Source organism: Schistocerca gregaria, chromosome 5, assembly GCF_023897955.1.
Source record: "Schistocerca gregaria isolate iqSchGreg1 chromosome 5, iqSchGreg1.2, whole genome shotgun sequence".
NCBI lineage: Eukaryota > Metazoa > Arthropoda > Insecta > Orthoptera > Acrididae > Schistocerca > Schistocerca gregaria.
The window spans coordinates 427,865,419-427,879,129 of NC_064924.1; positions in this window are offsets into that span (position 1 = coordinate 427,865,419).

Genomic DNA, 13,711 nt, shown 5'->3' on the forward strand with positions numbered 1-13,711 from the left:
AGAAGCACCACATGCAGGAAGGAGGAGCCAGAGCCAGAGACCCAAAAAATCCACAGTACACTGTGTGAATTTTTTATGGTATCGTCCTAAGGAAAGTAAAATATTGTCATTTCCACAACTTCAAGTAAGCCATATGTTAACGTACTTTAAGAGAGACAATCCCAATCAACCACCTCAAATCTCCAGCCAGTGCTACCAAAATTCACATTTTTCCATCAGAACATTCAAGGCTTATTAAGTAAACTAGATGATACAGTAAGTAAACTATACAATGCATTTTAGACAAGGACTAAGTGAACACTTTATGAAATTTGGTTCAGACATGCTGCAACTGAAAAACTATAACCTAGCAGTTCTTTATTGTAGACATCATTTAGATAAAGGTGGAGTGGTGATCTATGTTAAGAACAAAATAGCTTATAGATCTTTAGACTTGAGTGAATTCTATATTGATCAACATTGTGAGATCTGGCATTGCAATCTGTACTGTCTTTAATGGAATTATGAAATTACTGTCCTCTCATTTTACAGGGCTCCTACAGACAAAATTTGTATTTTCCTAAAATAGTTAGAATCTCTGTTAACTCTTTTTTTCTTTTTGTGGAAAAACAAAAGATTTTATAATTTAGGTGATTTGATTTTAATGTTGAGATCCTTACTGATAACATGGGAAGAAATGATTTATCACAGTTAATGAACTCTTTTAATATAACAGCAATTGAGTTGAATTGACAACATTTTCTTATACAGAAGCAGAAATCTACACACAACTGTAAAATGTATGGGCTCTCAGACCATGATGGTCAACTACTTCCAGTGGTTTTATCCCTCTTTGTAAGAACAATTCCTGCACTAAATTAACACACAATATACCAATGCCATCTGTAATTCCCTACAAGAAGTTGAGTGGGACCAGTTTGAGCTCTTTGACACTGTTAATGACAAGCATAACACTTCTCTAAATGAATTTATCTGTCTATTTGAATCAGTCTTTCCTAAAAGGACTGCCAAATTCAAATGTGAAACCTATTCTAATAAAAACTGATTAACTTTGGGCATCAAAACCTCCTATCTATATGCCTCACTCAAATTTAGTTATAATCTAGAAAAGGCAAAACATTACAAACTATACTGCTCTATCATTAAAAAAGTTCTAAGAAGGGCAAAGAGTATTTCTATGAAATCAGAAATTGATGTCTCTGATAATAAAATTAAAACCACAATAAAAAGGGTAACAGGGAAAATCTCTGCTGCAGAAAACACTATAGAAATTAAAGCATATGATACCATTCACGAAAATGTTAAAAATATTACCAATATTTTTAACAAACACTTTTTGGCATCAGCAGCCCAAACTAGAAAAACATGTTTTGTTAATGAAGCCATGTTATCCCTTCAATAAGCTATTTTAGAATATAACTAGAGAGATAAAAAGCAAGAGTTCCGTTGGGGTTGGTGGTATATCCTCAAGATTACAGAAGCAATGTTATAATCCAATAAGCATAATACAGTGCCATATACAGGGTGTTACAAAAAGGTATGGCCAAACTTTCAGGAAACATTTCTCACACACAAATAAAGAAAAGATGTTATGTGGACATGTGTCCAGAAACGCTTAATTTCCATGCTAGAGCTCATTTTAGTTTCGTCAGTATGTACTGTACTTCCTCGATTCACCACCAGTTGGCCCATTTGAAGGAAAGTCATGTTGACTTCGGTGCTTGTGTTGACATGCGACTCATTGCTCTACAGTACTACATCAAGCACATCAGTACATAGCATCAACAGGTTAGTGTTCATCACAAACGTGGTTTTGCAGTCAGTGCAATGTTTACAAATGTGGAGTTAGCAGATGCCCATTTTATGTATGGATTAGCATGGGGCAATAGCTGTGGCGTGGTATGTTATGTATCGAGACAGATTTCCATAATGAAGGTGTTCTGAAATGAAGATGTTCGAAGCAATTGATCGGCTCTTACGAAGCATGGAACATTCCAGCCTATGACTCGGGACTGGGGAAGACCTAGAATGACAAGGACACCTGCAATGGATGAGGCAATTCTTTGTGCTGTTGACGATAACCCTAATGTCAGCGTCAGAGAAGTCGCTGCTGTACAAGGTAATGTTGACCATGTCACAGTATGGAGAATGCTACGGGAGAACCAGTTGTTTCCGTACCATGTACAGCATGTGTAGATACTATCAGCAGCTGATTGACCTCCACGGGTACACTTCTGTGAATGTTTCATCCAACAATGTGTCAATCCTCATTTCAGTGCAAATGTTCTTTGTATGGATGAGGCTTCATTCCAACGTGATCAAATTGTAAATTTTCACAATCAACATGTGTGGGCTGACGAGAATCTGCACACAATTGTGTAATCACATCATCAACACAGATTTTCTGTGAATGTTTGAGTAGGCATTATTGGTGGTGTCTTGATTGGGCCCCATGTTCCTCCACCTATGCACAATGGAGCACATTATCATGATTTCATACGGGATACTCTACCTGTGCTGCTAGAACATGTGCCTTTACAAGTACGACACAACATGTGGTTCATGCACGATGGAGCTCCTGCACATTACGGTCAAAGTGTTCGTATGCTTATCAACAACAGATTCGGTGACTGATGGATTGGTAGAGGCGGACCAATTCCATGGCCTCCACGGTCTCCTGACCTCAACCCTCTTAACTTTCGTTTCTGGGAGAATTTGAAAGCTCTTGTCTACGCAACCCCGGTACCAAATGTAGAGACTCTTCATGCTCGTATTGTGGTCAGCTGTGATACAGTATGCCATTCTCCAGGGCTGTATCAGCGCATAAGGGATTCCATGTGATGGAGGGTGGATGCATGTATCCTCGATAATGGAGGACACGTTGAACATTTCCTGTAACAGAGTGTTTGAAGTCACACTGGTACGTTCTGTTGCTGTGTGTTTCCATTTAATGATTAATGTGATTTGAAGAGAAGTAATAAAATGAGCTCTAACATGGAAAGTAAGCATTTCCGGACACATGTCCACATAACATATTTTCTTTCTTTGTGTGTGAGGAATGTTTCCTGAAAGTGTGGCTGTACCTTTTTGTAACACCCTGTATTCAATGAATCCATCCAGCATGGGATTGCTCTTATGAGACTAAGTATGCTATTGTCAAATCTTTCTTTTTTAAAAAAAGAGATAAAACTGACGTTACCAACTATTGGCCTATCTCCCTTTTATGTTACAGCCTTACCTAAAATTCTTGAGAAAATGAATCACAAAAGACTTATCGACCTTCTCATTCATTATAAAGTACTAAACAGTAGCCAGTTTGGATTTCAACAGGGTGCATCAACAGAACAAGCTATTTTCTCCTTCACCCCTAATATCTTAAAAGTCTTGTCTCCTGTTGGTATCTTCTGTGACCTTTCTAAGGCCTTTTATAGTGTTACCATAAAAGTGTCTTAGCAAAGGCTGAGTATTATGGTGTAAGTGGGTCAGCTGGCTCATGGATGAAAGCAGAAGGTCATGTTGAATGACTAAGAGGCACTCTGTGTCGCCTAACTGTGGCTCTGTTGGCTATGATCTTCCCCAGGGCTCTGTACTTGGCCTCCCTTCTCTTCCTCATTTTTCTCAATGACCTTCTTCTGTGTACTAGCTTTGACACTTATTTTACTCATTTTGCTGATGACACCTCCACCCTCATCAACAAAACTCCCAACCACAATCTTGAGGAATCAGCCGATATTGTCTTAATTGAAGTACTGAATTGGTTTGAAAATAATGGTTTATCACTAAATGTTAACAAGACCCAATTTGTTCATTTACAAGTAAGTAAAAAGTGAAGGGTCAATTAGTATTAAATGTAATGATAGAGATTTTGCTACAAATTGAGTCGTCCAAGTTCCTGGGTATACACACAATCTAAAATGGTCTGAACGTATTTTACAATTTCTCAAAAAACTCAGCTCAGCAACATTTGCTATTCATATTATGAAGGTGGATCAAATATGAATGGGATTTTATTTTTTATTTAAATTCATGTATTGAAAAACTCAGGGCAATTATAATTTATTTTTCCACATAGTCTCCTGCTAAGGAAATGCATTTGTCCTGGCATATGGGCAGCTTTTTGGTGCCCTCATTATAAAAAGAACTGGGTTGTGTCACCAGCCTGTTGTGCACAAAGTCTTCCACACTCTTGTCATCTTCAAATCGTCGCCCTCCTAGAGCTTAAAATGCACTCCGAATAAATGTAAACCACAGGGCAATAAGTCCGGGCTGACAGAGTCCTTTGTGAGGAAGCAAGTTGAGATAATTTTAATTCCCCTCTTGTTTTGCCATCTACCTCCTTAAATTCATTTTATTACTTTCAACTAATTATCATTAGCATGTGTGAGTATAATCTGCATTTCCATAAAAGAGAAAGATTGGCCCTCAGTTTTAAAGTAAATAACACAAGATCTAATTTTGTGCTTCGTTTTACACATGTAATTGATTTTCTAATTTATTTTGACTACTTCTAGTTAATATCTTTTGCTATAGGATGAAATCAGTAATTGTTTCTTAACTTAAATTCTACTGCTGACACATAAACAAATATAAGTTCTGTAATAATTGTAAACATTTGGAAGACGAAATGCTAGTAATCTTAAAGGATCTATTTGGCTCTGTTTGAAAACATGTTAGCAAAGCCAGCCCTTAATTAATTCCAAGGTAATTATCAGTTTGGTCAAAGGTATTGTTTGCGTAACTATATTTGTTAATGTTGTGATTTAAACAAATAATTCGCCCTAAACCTCATAGTAGAATTAACTGTTAAAAAGACACAATTTTTGATATATTCAGTTAATTTATTAGTATTAGTATTAGTATTAGTATTAGTTAAGTTTTAATTGTAACTTCTGTAAATTAAACTTCGAACAATGTGTAGTTTCAGCACCTATTACTGTGAGGCTATATAAGGGGTCAATTTTTGGTCATGACACAGTCAGTCCACGGCCGAGTTTCAGATGAGTAACCTGTGCTCGTTAGCACAACAACAATGCTTCAAATTAACAGTAAAATAAGTGTTAAAAATTAGGCCATGTCTAAAAACAATGACAGTGTCTATTCCATATGTACCTAATCAGGAAAAATATTCAAAAAATTCTATTACATAGGTTTTTATGTATATTGCAGTATTTATGTTCATTAGTAACATACCTATGTGTTTTTTAATTTAATAATTATTAAAAATTATTTCAATTATAATTGATAAAATAAACTTTAAGTTAAAAAATTTACAGTTTTATCTATTCTTTGTTACCACTTGCAAGTTTTACCGTGAACTACTGGGCACCGAAAGCAAATGCAAACAATCTTATAGTTCAGTTTTAGTGTGTTGCAACAAGTCAAATGATGATTTGTATCTTGCATGAAATGAAGAGAAACTCTCAGTAGACATATTGCTATTCAAGTGAACAGTGCTGTTGTTTTTGTCTAGTCATGGCTACAAGAGGTTGTGTTATTTTTCCAAACAGTTTTTGTTATATCTGTGGTGAACACACTATTAAAAGTCAACAGAGAAATGTAAGTGATTTTGTGAGGAAAGTTTATTTTGCTTACTTTAAATTAAAACTTGGTGATCAAGATAAACCAAGGGCCATGCATTAGGTGTGTAGAAGATGTGAAGATCTTCCTTTGTGCTTTAAGGGTAAGAAAAATGCATTTTGATTTGGAATTCCTATGATATGGCATGAGCTGAAAAACCATACCACTGATTGTTATTTCTGTTCAGTTGCCATAAAGCGATTCAGTTCAAAAAACAAAAGAAGCATAAGTTATCCTAACCATGACTCAGCTATATGTCCAGTGCCCCATGGCTCTGAAATACCTGTCCCGCAGCCACCTTCCAGTTTGGATGAATACCTGAGTGAGTTGCAGGATGAAGTTGCATTACCTCCTCAGGGTGAATCAAGCTCAGATCTTTCTTCAGACGAAGATGAAAGGCCTCAACTATTTTCTCAAAGTGAGCTCAATGGTCTAGTAAGAGATTTAGGCCTTTCAAAAGATGCAGCTGAACTGTTAGGTTCCAGATTAAAAAATAAAAACCTCATTTTCATGCTACAGACACCAAGAAAAAAGAATTTACCCAGTTTTTATCAAAAGAAGGAAATTTCGTTTTTTACAATGATGTGGAAGGACTCATGCATTGCTTTGATATGCAGTATGACTCATCTGAATGGCACCTATTCACTGATTCGTCCAAAACTAGTCTTAAAGTAGTATTATTGCACAATGGAAATAAATTTGCATTGCTTCCGATGGGACATTCTTTGCCTATGGATGGAAACTGTAATGATTTGGGCATTATCCTGGAGAAAATCAAATATCAGGACCATCAATGGATGTTTTGTGGGGACTTCAAAATACTCACGATGTTTTTGGGTCAGCAGGCACGCTATACTAAATACCCATGCTTCTTATACTTGAGGGATAGTAGAGAACAGCACTGGACTAAAAGTGTTTGACCACTCCGAGAAACTTTAAAACCTGGAGAGAAAAATGTTATCAATACTAATTTGGTACCACCAGAAAAGGTTTTGTTGCCCCCTCTCCATATCAAATGGGGATTGATGAAACAATTTGTAAAATTGCAGCAAAAAGGTGGGAACTGTGTTAGAAAAAAATGGACATCACTTCTAAAAACAGTGCATTCTAAAACATATACTTCAGTAAAAATATGTCATGCAGTTGACAAAAAAATTCTTTTGCAGACCTGTGTTATTCTTCAGGAACTGTGAACTTTGTGGTTAGGTTTTACTGCTTGTAGCTGTTCAACAGTAAACTATTGTAGCAGTATGTGGAGTTTCAACTGCATACTAATAATGAGGCTTATCAAAAGTTGAACAATAGTGCACTGGTCATATAACTGTGTATTATTAGGGGGTTGTGCAAAGTGAAAATTAAAGTACTATAAAATGTAGCTGTGCACCTTTCCGCTACATGATTTACAGTAATCTTTGTTGGAATCCACATCCCATTTTTCAGCCAGTGTAGCAACACAGTACGATGACACAGAGGACAACAAACAATCAACAAACAAAGAAATATAAAGCAGGTGGGACCACCACTTGTGGTGGACAGTGAAGAGAAGATATGCTACAACCAACCAGTGCTGGGGTTTCATAACAATGAAGGTGCAACAGTCAGTCAGCACACAGGTGAACACAGCTGATAGAAGGTAAACAAGACAACTCGCCGAGAGAATTACAACTTGCCGCACAGCTACAGCCATAAGCAAGATGGACCAAGGGGAACCACAGCAGAGCAGCAGCAGACAAGTAATTTTAGAACAATGCAAATCATTGCAAAAGCTGTATTAAGTGATACATAATGATTGTCTTAATGAACAAGACAGTGTGACTGAGGACAAAGAAGTAGAGGATAAGTTGTTAAATAAACAGAAGGCTTAATAGGGACTGAGTTGCAGGGCAATAGTGCAAACGAAAATTTTGAAGCATTGTTGGGGCAAATTATGAGTATGTGGAGCAAAATGAGTATGAAAGAGACCATTAATGGTTTGAAAGAAGACATGAATAGGTTTGAAAATAGTTGGAAAGAAATCATCAGTAAGTTGTAAAATAGTAAAATGAAATTAGTACCTAATAAGAATGAGAAATTAAAATCGAGTAATAAATGTGTAGAAGAGAGAGAGAAACTTTGTGATGGCAATAGTAGGAATGTGGAGGCTTCTGAAAAGCAGTGTAAAGATGAAATCAGAGCTGACAGGAAATTTTGTGCTAAAAACAGGTGTAAACTTGAGAACCAAATAGATCACATTAAAAATGATTCAGAAACTGAGGTAAAAGTCAAGTGTGCAGTGATGGTGAAGGAAGAACCGGTAAAAGTAAATGAAAATGTAGATTTAAAATTTTCTGAAATGGATAAAAAAATGGAAGAGGTACCAAATATAAAGTATAGTGTAAGTGAAAGTGTGTCTGAATCTGACTGTAGTTGTAATGATGATAGCAATGACGAATCAGTAGTGTTGAAAATGGAGTATTTGAATCTATAATTAATAATGACGGCAATGTTTTAAGTAAAGAAAGAGTAAAGAAGGATAATGTTAGATCTAATGAAGAGTTAGATTTTGAAAGTGGTACTGAGGAAGAGTAACATGCTATCTGCCATTTAAGTGTGTCTGATAATCGTTTTGGTAAGCAGGATGATAGTTTGTCCAGGGAAAAGATTGAGGATTTGTTGTATGAACATGATCATATGGTAAGTAAAAAGGAAGTGTGTCAACTTGTAATAACAGCAAGTGTACAAAGTATACAGGTTACATCTTTACTGGACAGTGGTAGTGATTTGAATGGTATGTTCCAAGCAATTTTTGAACCTATTAAGATCACAGAGGGTATAGTAGTAATGCATGTTTCTGGAATAAAAATTATTTGTGCTACTGTTGAGCTATCAAACAGTATGAAACAAGAGATACTATTAACTGTGGAATTGGTAGGACACCTGTTGAAATACAATTTCTCAGTAATTCAAAATCTCAGCTTTGATGTAATATTTGAGACTAAATTATTGCGCAATTGGCAAGTAGGGGGTTCAACATTCTGTGTTGGATTCATTGTGTGGTGATAATGCTTACCCTAGCTGTCTGTCTCATTTTTCACGTTTCCTGAGGCAGTCAAACTCTTCTCTTATCCTACCTGTAGATTATATGTAAATCAGAAACACCATCTTCGACTTTCATGTAATTTTGTTCAGTAGAATACTTTAGTATATAAATACGGTAGGAAAGGTTTCTCAAGTGTTATCCATGTGTATGTATAGACTTGTGTTAGCTATAAGTAATAGAATCATGAGAGGATAGAAGAAAATAAAGTGGTACCATGGTTGAAGAATTTATGTCAAGTAAGAAGGTAAGGTGAAGTGAAAATGAAAGGTGTCAGCATGTGTGGAAGATAATTAACATCTGAAATTATCAGCTCATTAGTGCAGCACCAAAGACAATATGCTGTATAAATAATCTTGAATACTAAGTTCTTAATATTAAATTGGTATAACAGTAGTGTTTGTGTTCAGTGCAGTCAGGATACTGAGATAACTATCTATCTATAGAAGTGTCATTTTTTCATGCACGGTGGTGAAGGAGAACCACCTCAAAAGGGAACTAATCACTGTGCATTTCCTTGCTAACTGCCACTTGGAACTGTTGAAGGTGTGGACAACTTGGTGCGAAAGTGTGTTAAAGCTCATTGAAAAAGTGAAAGTGATTGTGAAAATTATTAAATATTGAGCAAGTGAAATTATTTTGTCTGAACATGAACTGCAATGCGCAGTGTAATTCAACTTTTTTTTATTTCAAGCCATGAGGATTTATTTTGTTTAGTAAGACAGGTCGTGTACAAAGTGGTATGTGTTTTAAAATGTAATCCTTGTTTGACACAAAAAGGACATGTCCTATGATGATAAATTTGGTTAAAAGTATAACTTGTAGATATTTTATGATCTGTATGTAAATCTTTTGTATGGGGATTTTCATATGGCCAGCTGAAATAAGCTAGAATTTGGAAAACATATTTCCTGTAGTTTTTGATAAGATTTTGCATGTAATAATTTTTTGTGTGTAGATTTTAAGCCCAATTTATGGCATCTCTAGTGGTCATTGAATTGTCCAGTTAGCTATTAGGAATATCTATCTAGTCACTCCAATGAGGACGTGATGTGATGGAGCAAGCTGGGATAATTTTAATTCCCCCTCTTGTTTTGCCACCTGTCTCTTTAAGTTCGTTTTGTTACTTTTAATTAATTATTATTAGGGGTGCACCTGTTACTCAGACATCAGGAGTGTTACTGACAAAACAGCAGGAACTACCTAAGAGCACACTCTCCTCACTTCTAAGGGTCCTGTCTAAGCATAGGAGAAGCGCGGGGTCAGTCCTACCAACTGTTGATGTTCAGGAAAAAAATCCCATTTTATTTGATCCCCCCTCGTATTTCCACACATCAAAAACTGCTTATTTTAGTTAATTACATGCACTGTTCATTTTCCAAATGAGAGTTATTAGGATAATGAGCAGAGTGCAGCCTAGACATTCTTGTAGAAACCTTTTGAGAAAATTAGGGATACCAACAACTGCATGTCAACATATCTACTCTCTGTTATGTTTCACTGGTAAAAATGGGCAACTATACAAAACCAATGATTCATAGCATACTCACACTACCACGGGGAAGAGTGACCTCCTGTATGAATTAAAAAACCTTAGTATTGTACAAAAAGGAATCCATTACATGGGCTGCAAGGTGTTCAGTGCTCTCCCACCACCACTGAAATCACTTGTCCATGAGCTTCTCAAATTTAAACAACAGCTCAAACACTATCTAATACATAATTCCTTTTATTTGGTTGAAGAATATTTCAGTTGTGTTAAATCTAATTGATTTTTCCTTTTAATTGAATCTGATTTACTCTTACCCATTAAGGTAGTTGGAATCATTGTTAACACTATTATGTCTTTTATGTAGCTATTAAGATCTATGTTGTGTAAGATCTATGTTGTGTAATTTTGTCTATACCTGTTAATGTTTATTTTGTCTTATACCTATATCTCCTATTGCAAGAGGTTTTTTTATGTGTTCTTTTTGTATAATTTATAATAATCTTACATGTCCTACATCCATGTGACTGTCTTGCTGTATTGGATTAATAGTATCTAAATAAATATATAAATAAATCTCCAGAGTGTGATTTACAGTCGTTTAAATTTTGCCCATAATTCCTGTATGTCTATCATACTAGAGTTAAGTTAAATGATATTGAATCATTGTTTAACTGGAATGCTAACAACTGGTCATCTGCTTTTTCTAGCATAAACACTCTCATGACATTGTTGATGGATTTATTAACTTCAGTAACCATTGTTGCTATGATGACATCATGATCACTTATTCCTGTTTCTCTACTGAAACTGTCGATAAGGTCAGGCCTGTCTGTAGCAACAAGGTACAAAATATTTCCATTAAATGTGGACTGTTATTTGAGGCAGTTTTCAGAAAACATGTTCAGAAGTACTTCACAAGAGCATCTGCATATATATTACCTAAATGATGTCATGCATGTTCCAGTCTATACTCAATAGGTTAAAGTTACCTCCAACTAATATCGCATGATCTGGATATTTTCGTGATACTGACCATAGATTGTCTTTGAATGGTTCTAAAACTGCCACAGTGGAATTGGGTGGCTGGTAGAAACATCCACCAATTAACTTATTTCCACCTAGATCTACTGTATGAATCCAGATAATGTCACTGTCACATTCAAATTTGACCTCAACGGAGACGATATTTTTGTCAACTACAATGAACACTCCCCCTCACATAGTATCTAATCGGTCTTTACAATATATGTTTCTACTTAAGGTTTCAGCCAGCTCTTGGTTCTGAGAATAAATTGAGTGCAAGAAATTTTCTGAAGCACAGTACATTCAGGAACTACGTTACGAATACTTCATCAATTTGCTGTTAAAATTTTTACAGTTGAAGTGTCTCTACTTTGTATTTGATCTGATTTTTCTCTGTGTCATTGACAGCTGAGCACATATCTCAGAGGATCTCAAACTACCGTCTACCCTAAAAAGCCCCGCATGCACTCCACAAGTACTCCAAGTAGTGATGACCACACACCCCATCATTGCGCATTCTGGACCAGAAATCTAGTCCTCTAAATAATCTAGATGTTTTTAGTAGTCTTTTTCATCCCCTTGGACAATTTGTTATACAATTTGATTTCCTGATAGAAAATGCAGTTTTGAGTTTTGTTTGTTTTTCATTATAAAATATAGGTCCAGACTGGCTCTTGTTCCATGATTTTTTTAGAACTGTTAGCGAAATGTTTAGAAATGTTTTTCCTCATTTGTCCAACAGATTGGTAGATGTACTTGCTTAGTTCAGTAAGGATGTGAAGTTTTATAAATTATTCCTTACAATTAACCTGACGAATATTTCTAGTTATTATTCTTACAGCCTTTTTCTCCAGTTCAAAAACTGTGCCTTCAGCTCTCAGAAAAAAATTCCAAGAATCACACAATTAAGAGTTGAATTTATGCAGGAATAGTATGACCACACAAGACACTGGCTTTTATTATCTGATGATATAACCCTAGGAGCATAACATGTTGCTGATTTTTTTTCGGTTACCTTTCTGTTTCAATCCATGTTAATCGACAATGAATATTGATCCCCAAAAACTTTGTGCTTGTTACACAATCTATAGCCTTATCATCTTTGCCTAATGTGACTGAGTCATTTTCCCTCTTTATGCTGAACTGCATGCTGTTTGTTTTCTTTATGTTTAGTGTTAATTTATAATGTGCTCCCCATATTTAAACATCTTCGAGTGTTTCATTTACTTTCTCTAATAGGAGGTCTAGTGTTTTATAAGAGACTATAATGTCGCTGTCATCAGCAAAAAGTGGAAAGCCATTGATGTATATTAAAACAGAATTGGACCTAATACATTACCCTTAGGAAAATCTACAAGAAGCAATCACAAAATTTTCGTTTCAGCGCATTTCAGCAGCATATATGCAGCATTGTGTGATAATGGTATAGATATAAGAGGTGTGTTCAAAAAATTGTGGAACATTCGTAATATCGCACCAATGGTGTGGGGTTGGCATTCCTGCACATGCCTGTGTTTAATGTGTAACTTCCAGAAGTTTTATTGTTGTATGTCTTTTAGTTATTGCTCAGTGCTTATTGAGCAGAATGTTGTGTCAAACAGTATGCAAATTTCGAGATGGCAGAGATAAGAGGAGCAGTGTGTCTGCATTAAATTTTGCTTGAAACTCAAGAAAACCATTACAGAGCGCACCAAATGGTGCATGAAGCCTAAACTGATGAGTGCTTAAGTCAAACTCAGTGTTACAAATGGTTCACATGATTTAAAAAATGGCCTTTCAAGTTAAAGATAATCCTTGTTCAGGACACCCTTCAACATCTACTGACAAAGCTCATGTCCAAATGTCAAAGAAATTGTGCATGTCAATCAAGGGGTGACTGTCCAAGAGATTGCAGAACAATGTAACATTTCAATTGGATCATGTCATGAAATCCTGACACAGCATCTTGGAATGCATTGTGTTGCTGCCAAGTTCATCCCATGGGTCATTAGTCAAGACCAGAAAGACCTTCACCTCACAATCTGTGAAGAGATTTTGGATCACACAAATGAGAATGAGATGTACCTTAAGAGAATCATAACTGGGGATGAGATGTGGATCTACAGCTATGATGTTGAGTCCAAAGTTCAGTCTTCACAATGGGTCGGGAAAGACTCTCCACAACAGGTCGAATGTCCAAGCTGTGGTGACAGTTCTCTTTGACTTTGAAGGATTAGTTCATTATGAATTCATGCCACAGGGACAAATGTTAATTGATGATCATACGAGAATGTATTGAGACACCTTCCAGAAAATGTGAGAAGGAAATGACCTGAAATGTGGTGAGACAATTCATGGCTCTTACATCACAATAATGCACACACATTCACCCTTTTGATGCATGACTATTGCTCAAAAAAATAATCACTGTGCTGCCTCATTATCTGTACTCTCCAGACATGGTCCCTGCAGACTTTTTTTAATTTCCAAAGTTGAAAACCCCATTGAAAGAATGAAGATTTGCAGTGATAGACAAGATAAAAGAAAATTCACAGACAGTGCTT